This window comes from Mus musculus, chromosome 4 (genome assembly GCF_000001635.26).
Source record: "Mus musculus strain C57BL/6J chromosome 4, GRCm38.p6 C57BL/6J".
In the NCBI taxonomy this organism is placed as follows: domain Eukaryota; kingdom Metazoa; phylum Chordata; class Mammalia; order Rodentia; family Muridae; genus Mus; species Mus musculus.
The window spans coordinates 71,676,720-71,686,771 of record NC_000070.6 but is presented as its reverse complement, the minus strand read 5'-3'; the positions used below and the strand labels follow the sequence as shown (position 1 = coordinate 71,686,771).

Sequence of the window (10,052 nt, the reverse complement as noted above, 5' to 3'; positions counted from 1 at the left end):
CTCCCAGTCCATCTCAGAGCCCCCTTCCCCATCTTTTAGATCTAATGCTTCTTCTACTCATTGGTCAGCTGGCATGGTATAGTTCATATCCTCCTCTAGCCTGATCTTCAAATGTATGATCTTCAAGATTAAGAGTATTCTCACTCTTATAGTAGATATATGAGACTCTGTGTTTCTAATGTGCAAATAGTAGGGTTTTATGTATTTCAGAACATGGATGATTTCCGGGATGGTAAGTGTCAGTCTATTAATTTTGTAACTGTTCCTATACTTAGTTTTTCAATGCCAAAGAAGAACTTGATGATGTGTTTGTAGGATAGTCAGAACAATGTAAGAAAAGAAGTGCAGCTGTATTAGATGATGGTTGAGTTTTATGGATCCCAAATCTGCCAGGATAGCTGAGGGAACAAAAAAGAGCCAGATGGGTCCCAATATTCCCAAATGTCAGAATCGTTTCCATTTTCTTGAAAGAACTGATAAAATAAAATAAAACTTTTTTGCTGTTGTCATTAAATGTAGACTTTTACATCTTCAATGTTGCACATATTAAAGACAATGAAGTCATTGGTTCAAATATGCAAATCACATGCAATTTTAAAAAAGCACTTGGACTTGTAATTATCTCCATTGTACTTAGGATACTTCTAGAGACATTTTATTGACTGAATAGTTCAATTAGGCTTGTGAGCTGACATCAGAAATATCAGTTTTATAGGTCATCTGTGTTAATAGCCATCATGATTTCAATAAATTTGCTGCTATACCCTTGCTGATATAGAGAGCAAGGACTGTGTTCACAGCTAAGGCAAAACTCTCCTTTTCAAACCAAGTATTTACCACTATGCTTAATAGCAGGAAAGCCCCCAATGTAGTTCTTGATAAAATCACTTTCTTTAGTGAGCCCTTCTTTTGATAGAATTCCAATAATTGAACATATATTTATTGGGCCATCTTGGATATCATTTGGAATACAAATCCCTTTCAAAATAGATTTGTATAGAACTATAGTTTCTAATGAAAAGCATTTTCTTTTATCCTGTACAGCCATATGAAAACTATAGAACACAGGCCATTTTGCTCAAAGACCTGATAAAGCATTCAAATGTGTCATAATAAAGGCAATGTGTTTGAGTATGCAATGTCAGTAGAAGTGCTCTTTTTGGACATTGTAGAGTTTGAATCCTCCACCTCTGTACTCTGCTCTAGACTTCAAAGTTCCTGGTATCAGGGATTCAGTCGAAGACATTCTTACTTTTAACATACAGTAACTGAATAAAATGCCTATTTAGAGATAATGATTTAAATTCTCTATGATAGCAAGTTTCAAGTTGCTTCATGTTGAAGCAGACATGTTGGGAGATCTTTTCCTGACAACAGACACACAGTATGGTGATTTTCTGGAAACAGTCTGGAAAAGGGGCATGTGCTGCTTTGCTAGAGTAGACACTTGAGAGAACTCATGATGTTTAGAAAAGGTATAAATATAATCCAACTTATGGTAGAGAGTGTTGTGTGTTAGTGGTATACCTTAACATTCCTTGCTTGCTGTTGTTGGGCACGGCTAACACTGGTCTTCACTGATGATGCTGTATGGTATTTGTTCGCCTTGCCAATCTTTGCTGGACATTGTTTGTCATGACTTCATAGACAGAAACACACCAAAAAAACTTCTGGTGTTCTGGTGGCTTCTGGCCACTTCTGCAGACTTAGGCCAATTGGCAGAGCCTCTCTAGAGTTTTCTTCTGGACTGACCTGCAGTTGCTCATACATGAACGGTATTTGTGAGTGGATCAAGGTGCCTGTGCTGATTCTTTTGAACAGAACTGCTGATATCCTGACAACACAGATTGGATGTGCTCAGAAGAACTATGTCTAAACAGGTTCACCCTCTCCTTTGCTCTATCAACCTTTCTTTTTCCATTACTTCTCATGGATGGTGGGCTAGAAGGGAGGATAAAGCATTTAAGAACCCTTATTAAAAGTAGGTTTTGAAAAATCTAAACCCTCAACAAACATTCTCCTCCACTATACCTAGGAGTAGTGGTGTACTTTCCTTTCCTTGTTATTTCTTTTTTCATTCATCTGCTTCTAAAACTGGGGAGGGTTACAAACAAGCTCCCTTTCTAAGGTGCTCATCCTTTCCTAGATGAACCTACCTGCCATTCTGCCTTCTTGGGCAGGGATTGATTGCCAGTGCTGGCTTGTACCACCCAACATATTTCTCTTCAAATTTTAGAATCCAGCTCCTCCACATTTTCTTAATATCTGTCTCTCCTCACTGACTTGGTAGGTGTCCTATGTCTCTTCTGTGATCTTTTGGGCTATCCACAACATAGACATCTCCTTTCTATGCCCTTTTGGGATGCCCACCATGTGGCCATGTATGCTTTTTTGGGGACCAACTAGGTGGGTAACTCTACTAAGACACTCCTCTTCCTCTACCTTTTCCAAAAGCCTCTTCCATCTCCCATGCATTTTTCAGATATTTTCTCCTCTACTTGATCTAAGCACTTATATTTCCCTTTTTACTGGGTAAGTTCAATTACAGAGCTCCCTGCCTTATCTATTTTTTCTATGAAAGCCACACCTGTGTACCAGGAAGCTTCCTCTTGCCCTACTGGGCCCCCATCACATAGAAGGTGATACCATTCTGTGTTTTAGGACACTTCTTTCTGACAAGACTCAGTCTGCTTAGGGAATACTTGAATTGAAATTCTAGTCATTTCACTTACCCACCTCTACTGCCTTTGCAGAGGGAACTTAATAATCTCTCTTTCCACCCCTATGTACCTCCCTCACTCTTTGACTATGGGCACTTGCCACACAAAACCCAACTCATCCAATCGACTTGATTATCTACTCAGATTGTGAAAGAACCTTAGACTTAGCAATATCATTAACCCTTATGGCACATTTTTTTAATTGTAACAAGCCTGGACACAGACTTGAGACTGACAAGTAGTCTCAATGGCCAAAGAGTAGCACATTTGACTACCAAATCCCCATCGATCTTGACAAAAACTGCCAATTCATGGACAACTGGACTGAGTTTGCCTATGTACGGGCTTTCTTTGCTCTCTATTCTCACTCTTCCCACTGTACTTTATGTCATGATCACCAGTTTTTGTTTTTGTTTATTCTGGAAAAAGTCAGATCCCCTCCTGATGCTGACCAGAGGAATCTGGATTCCTCTGCTTCTACTCTTTTTGACTTTGATATACAGGATTTGGCCCCACCCTGGCCACCTTCTCAAACTAAGCTGTTTTCTTAAAATCAAACTCATTTTCTGGTACCCTCTCAGCCAACTCACTGCCTTAACATTAACTTGACCTAGAGTATACTTTCTACGTCATCTTCCCCACCTCATAACTGCTTCTGCACTGATGGTCTTTTCCCCCTAAGAGAAGTGGCAGGCTCTAATGTTCTCTTTCATGTATATGTGCCTTTTCCAATGCTAACCTCCTTCAGATGGAAAAACACCTGCCTTCTTTCTCTGCTGACCCTTCTAACATCACTAAAGAGTTCAGGTATCTTATTCAAACCTATAACATCACTTGGCATGAACTGTATGTTATTTTTTCCTCTACTCTCACTCCTGAGAAGAAGGAGAGGGTCTATCCCCCTATATCCATGAGGTCCATTGCATGGACAATTTTTGTACTGTTGAGGCAGACACAGTTTCCAGGGAGACCCCCAATGGAACAACCAGGATAATGTTGAGAAACAGTCCCTGGGCAGATTAGCCTGAGATAAAAAGTGTCATTTGTCTCCTGACTCGCCTCTGGAAGGCATCTCATATTTTAAACAATTTTGACAAATTGAGGGAGGCCGTCACCCAAAGGCCAGATGAAAATCCTGTGTTCTTTGCCCACTTTACAGAAGCCATCCTTCAGTATACAAAGCCAGATTCTAAGTCTCAAGAGGGCATACTTGTTCTCAACTCTCACTTTCTCTCCCAGTTAGTTTCTGATATTGGAAAAAAAAGTTAAAGTGCTAGATTATGTCCCTCAAACTCCCCAGAAATACCTGTTTAATATGGCATTTAAAGTGATTAATGGAAGGGAGTAGATAAAGATACATAAAGCTTCCTGTGACAGCTCTTGGCAGCTGCCCTTAGATCTCTTCCAAAGAAGATGGCGGGGCACAATTCCAACTGCAGCATTCTTCAAATGTGGCAAATCTAGTCACTGGACAAAAGACTGCCCTTCACTTCCACAGCCACCATGACCCTTCCAAGCTGTGGACAAGCAGGTTACTGCAGAGTTGATTGTCTGAATTTGGTTAGACAAGATAGGCCAGTTCTTCCTCCATAGAAAAGTCTATAATATCTTCTGGGCCTGGCAGCCAAACATTGATGCTGTGCTGAATCCTCTTTCCCCAAGGAAATCAAGATCACCATGGAGGAACCTAGGGTGACCAGGTTGTTGATATGTCTCTGTCAGTTTTAATAAATTCTGTCTGTATTTCCTGCTTACTCCAGTGAAACTTATTCTTCTCAGATCCCTGTGATGGGTATTGATAGTCAGCCCCACCATCCAAGTGCTACAGGCCCACTCCTCTGCTCTCTCTGGGGCCATCTGATAGCTCACTCCTTCTTCATTACACATAGTTGCCTAAGTCCAGTTTTGGGTAAAGATATCATGGTTAAGTTATAGTTTTCTCCTTTCAGAAATAGTGGTGGATGGATGGGGTGAAGAACTCTGGAAGGGGGGACTAGGAAGTGGGGCAATGTTTGGAATGTAAATAAATAAGGTTTTTATTGGATATTTTCTTAATTTACATTTCAAATATTTTCCCCTTTCCAGGTCTCCCCTTTTAAAACACCCAATACTATCCTCTCTCCCCCTGCCTCTATTGAGGTGCTCCCCCCCCACCCATTCCTGTCCTCCTGCCCTGGCATTCCCTTACACTGGGACATCGAACTCCCTCAGGCCTAAGGTCCCCTCCTCCCACTGATGTCTAAGAAGGCCATTTTCTGCCACATATGTAGCATGGCCTTCACATCTGTAGCCGTGAGCAAATCCATATGTATTTTTTTTTTTTTTTGGTTGATGGTCCAGTTCCTGGGAGCTCCAGGGGATCTGGCCTGTTGAAATTGTTGCTCCCTACATGGGGCTGCAAAACCCCTCAACTCCTTCCATCCCTTCTCCATTGGGGACCCCTGAGCTCAGTCTATTGGTTTGCAGCAAGCTTCCCTCTCTGTCTTTGTCAGGCTCTGGCAGAGCCTCTCAGGAGACAGCCATGTCAGGTTTCTATCAGCAACCACTTCCCAGCATCCACAATAACATCCTGGTTTGATGGCTGTATATGGTATGGATGCCCAGGAAGGGCAGTCTCTGGATGGCCTTTACTTCAGTCTCTGTCCCACACTTTGTCTCCATATTTCCTCCTGTGAGTATTTTGTTTAGCCTTCTGGAAAACACTGAAGCATCCACATTTTCATCTTCCTTCTTCTTAGGCTTCATATGGTCTGTGAATTGAATCTTGGGTATGCTGAACTTTTGGGATAATATACACTTATCAGTGAGTACATACACTGTTTGTTCTTTTGTGACTAAATTACCTTACTCAGGATGATATTTTCAAGTTCAATCCATTTGCCTGCAAATTTCATGAAGTTATTGTTTTTAATAGCTGAATAGTATTCTATTGTGTAAATGTACAACATTTTCTGTATCCATTCCTCTGTTGAGGGATATCTGGGTTGTTTCCAGCTTCTGGCTACTAGAACTATGGCTATGATGAACATTGTGGAGCATGTGTCCTTATTAAATGTTAGAGCATCTTCTGCGTATATGCCTAGGAGTGGTATAGCTGGGCCCTCAGGTAGTACTATACCCAATTTTCTGATGAACCACCAGACTTATTTCCAGAGTAGTTGTGTCAGTTTGCAAACCCACCAGCAATGGAGGAATGTTCCTGTTTCTCCACACCCTCACTAGCATCTGCTGTCACCTGAGTTTTTCATCTTAGCCATTCTGACTGGTGTGAGGTGGAATCTCAGGGTGGTTTTGATTTGCATTTCCCTGATGACTAAGGATGTTGAACATTTCTTTAGATGCTTATAAGCCCTTCGAGTTCCTTAGTTGAGAATTTTCTGCTTAGCTTTGTTCCCCATTTTTTTAATAGGGTTATTTGGTTGTCTGGAGTCTAACTTCTTGAGTTCTTTAAATATATTGGATATTAGCCCTCTATCAGATGTAGGATTGATAAAGATCTTTTCCCAGTGTGCTGATTGAAATTTTGTCCTATTGACAGTGTCCCTTGCCTTACAGAAGCTTTGCAATTTTATGAGGTCCCATTTGTCAATTCTTGATCTTAGGGCATAAGCCATTGGTGTTCTTTTCTGAAACTTTTCCCCTGTGCCCATGTGCTCAAGGCTCTTCCTCACTCTCTCTTCTATTAGATTCAGTGTACAGAGGTCCTTGATCCACTTGGGCTTGATCTTTGTACAGGGAGATAAGAATGGATCAATTTGCATTCTTCTACATGTTGACTGCCAGTTGAACCAGCACCATTTGTTGAAAATACTGTCTTTGTATCCCACAGGATTGTTTTATTTCCTTTGTCAAAGATCAAGTGACTGTTGTAGATGTGTGGTTTCATTTGTGGGTCTTCAATAATGTAATAAACAATAATTTACACTTTTTCCGTTTTTTCAACCAATCCTTCTGGAACTTTTCCTCTTCTCCTAGCCTCCATACTAACATTAATGATACCCCCTACCCCTATTAGACTCCCTTGTTAAGCCAAAAATGTGGGGCACTTCATTTCACTTAGTTGCTTCACATCATTTTTTCCTCTCCTTCACTAAACTGCTACTCTGAGACTTAACCTTCTTATTGTTCTCAATACCATATTCCTCTAAAACATAGATAAGGCTTAAAATCTATCATATTGAGCTTTCTTGATAAAGGTATTATTAAGTGCACTCATTTACTATATAATATCCCTGTCCTGCCAATACTAAAGCCCGATTGTTCTTATCACATAGTCCAGGACCTCAGGAGCTGGAGCGGGAGCGGGAGCGGGAGCGGGAGCGGGAGCTGATGATGGAGGTGGAACAGAGTTTGGGGCCGGGAAGGCCACAGCTATGGCTGGTGTGCTAGATAGGGCCAGGTTGAAGCATGTTACTGGCAAAGGCTGAGTGAGAATCTGCAGTCCCACGGGCACAGGCAGGGGTTGGGTGCAGGCTGTGCAGGGCCAGAGGCAGGGATAGGAGCCAGGGTAGGGGGAGATGGGACAATAGCTTCAGGTTAGCGCATAGGACGGCAAATCTTGAATTTTCAGAACACGAAAACCACTGAGCTATGGAAGTTGGTCCTTGGTGTGGCTTCTGCAGTTACTTCAGGGATTTTGGTGACCATCTTTTTTAGGCCAGGCAGACCTGACACTGTGTTTTCTGTACATGGCCCATCCATAGCTTCAATGAGCTTTTCTTTTTCTTTTTCTTTTTTTTTTTTTTTCCAATGGGCTTTTCATGTACCTCAGGTCTAGGGACCTTGACAAGGACACCCTCTGCCATCAACTTCTTCACACTCAAGTCATGAACAGATCAGTGATATCTGGAGGCCCCATCCTGAGCAGGTAGGTTCCCCTTGTAATCTTTGTCTTGGCTCTTACTAATGCCTGTAACTGAGTCCTGCTCAGCCATGGGCTCTGTTATCTCTACATCCTGGTAGTCACGATAGGGGGGCAGACTGAAACAAACAAACAAACAAACACCAAAACCAAAACCAAAACCAAAACCAAAACCAAAACCAAAACCAAAACCAAAACCAAAACCAAAACCAAAACCAAAACCAAAACCAAAAACGTTGCTAATCACAGGCATTGGTGGAGAGTTGGGTGACCTAGCCTAGTATCCTTCTGTGGAAGAGACAGGGGCTCCTTAGCACAGGAGTGCAGTGCTGGTGTGGTGTGGGGAACTGGACTGTCTAAGAGAACAACAGGTACCCCAGGACACTCATTGGGCCTGGGTTGGAGTTGCTTTTTCCTGCAGGTGGGCAACCACATCTCTTGAGTTTCTGGTGTTGGCTTCTCTGCAGGTCTCATGGGCTCCGAGCATGGTTGGCTGGCTGGCAAAGGCTTGCATGTTAGCTGGAAGGTACCACCAGGCTGTGGCACAGGCTGTACACTGTTCTGGGAATGGGAAGGTGGTGTTCCCCCAAGTCCTGGGGATACCCCATAGAGAGAGAGGTCGTCCCTGGCATTAGGAAAACCCAGAGTTTGGGGACAAAGTGCAGTGGGCACCTTGGGGCACGAGGGGGCTCCAGCTTGAGCCCTGGTGAGGGTGGTGGGAGGGGATGCAGAGGAATAGGAATAACTGTCTATCCTAAAAGGAGGCATGTAGGGAGTCTGGAGTGCCTGTTGCCTCAGGTAGGGGCTTCCCAGCAACCCAGCTTGGTATGCAGACCCCTTATGGGCTCCTAGAGGTGGCAATGGGAGCAAAGAGACATAGCTTTTCTGGGTGATGACAAGATGGAGGGCAAGACAAGGCCTGTGGAGGTGGGGGCAGTAGATAGTGGGGCTGGCACTGCATCCTGGCAAGGTGATCCTAGGGGCTAGGCAAAGACTGGAGGGAGCCTCAGACATTGCTTGCTTGGGATCCCCAGAATAAGGACTGGTGAACTTGGAAGCCAGGAAACCTGTGCTTTGGATAGTTCGATACTTCTCCAAGAATGCCTGGCATGGGGAAAAAGTCAGGGAAGAGTCCTTGCCAGGTTACCCAGATGGTAGCCTATGCAAAAATGTCCCATCCAGGGACTTGCCCTTGCCAGGAGTTGTAGCTAGAGAACAGGGTGGGTCAGCAGAAGGCAGCAGGGGCCCAGTCACCAGGGTGCAATCAACATCCAATGGTCTCATTGTTTCCCCACCTCCAAGACAAGTAGAGAGTCTGTAACACAAAGTCCGGCTGGTAGACAGTCTTGGGCATAACCAGAGGTGGACCTGGATACTAATGAGCCTGGGACTGAAGGGAAGCAGTTAATTGGAGTCTTGTATCTTTTCAGAGCCTTCTGTGGGAGGGCAGTAGAGCAGGCAGTTTGTCAGTAGGTTGTCACCTCAGAGTGGGGATCCTTCCATACCAGTGGGGTACAAGGATGGTTATGGGGTTCAGGGTGCCAACTGCTCAGATCCTGCCTTGAAATTACCTCCTATGGGGCAGAAGAAGTATGCACCTTTGTAATTGCAGGGGTCCTGGTTGCCAGCAGAAAGGGGCAGGCCGTTGGGTCTGGCTCCAGGCGAGGCAGCTTGCGATACATTGTAGGCCCCAGAAGTGCCAGAGGCTGCTTCTCTGCCATTACTGTGAAGGTGTCAAGCTCTCCTGAATCCCTGCTACTTGACTTGCTGACAAGGTGCAGTCCAGCTATCCAACAATGGCTCACTGTGAACAAAAAGTCCAAGAATCCAGTAGTTGTTCAGTCCACAAGGCTGTTCCAGATGATTCTGCTCTTTGTATATGCTGGCATCCCAAAGAAGTAGGCTCTAATGCCAGTGAAGAAATAGACTTGCTAGCTAGGTGAGAACAAGCAGGCAAAGAGCCTGTCTTAAGAATTTTAAAACTATTGTACTGACATGACTTCACAGCACAAACACCTTTCTTATTCCCAATAAAAACCACGAAAATATCATTGGGAACCCAACCTACTTCAAAGAGAGATTGTACCATACATCAAAGTTCAGAGACTTTTCAATGGGACATGGGGTGCTTTTGGCAAACTGCACAGTGCTTGTTTTTGGGATTCTGTGCTTGCTTGTTTGTCCTATGCAGATATTCATAAGTAGGCAATTCGTTTCATCCTCCAGCTCCTATCTGTAACTAATAGATTCCTGGAAATTGTTCCTGTGAAGCGTTCTGGGCATATTTCCTTTCTCTCCTGTCCTCACAGGTTGTCCTCTATCCCAGTCCTAGAAGGTGTGTCAGAATAGCAATACAGGCAGATACCCACACATGTCACAGAAATCTGGACAAATCTAAACAAAGAGGCAGATTGCACAGAAGTAGTTACGTCTCGAATTGGCCTTTCTTCCAACTGAAACCTGTCTGCTTT

The 10,052-nt window shown here is 43.6% G+C and overlaps 1 pseudogene; it reads right to left on the bottom strand.

Annotated features, from left to right (window-relative positions):
- Positions 1–6,966: 6,966 nt before the first annotated feature.
- On the bottom strand, positions 6,967–9,302 carry Gm11231 (annotated as a pseudogene).
- Positions 9,303–10,052: the final 750 nt, after the last annotated feature.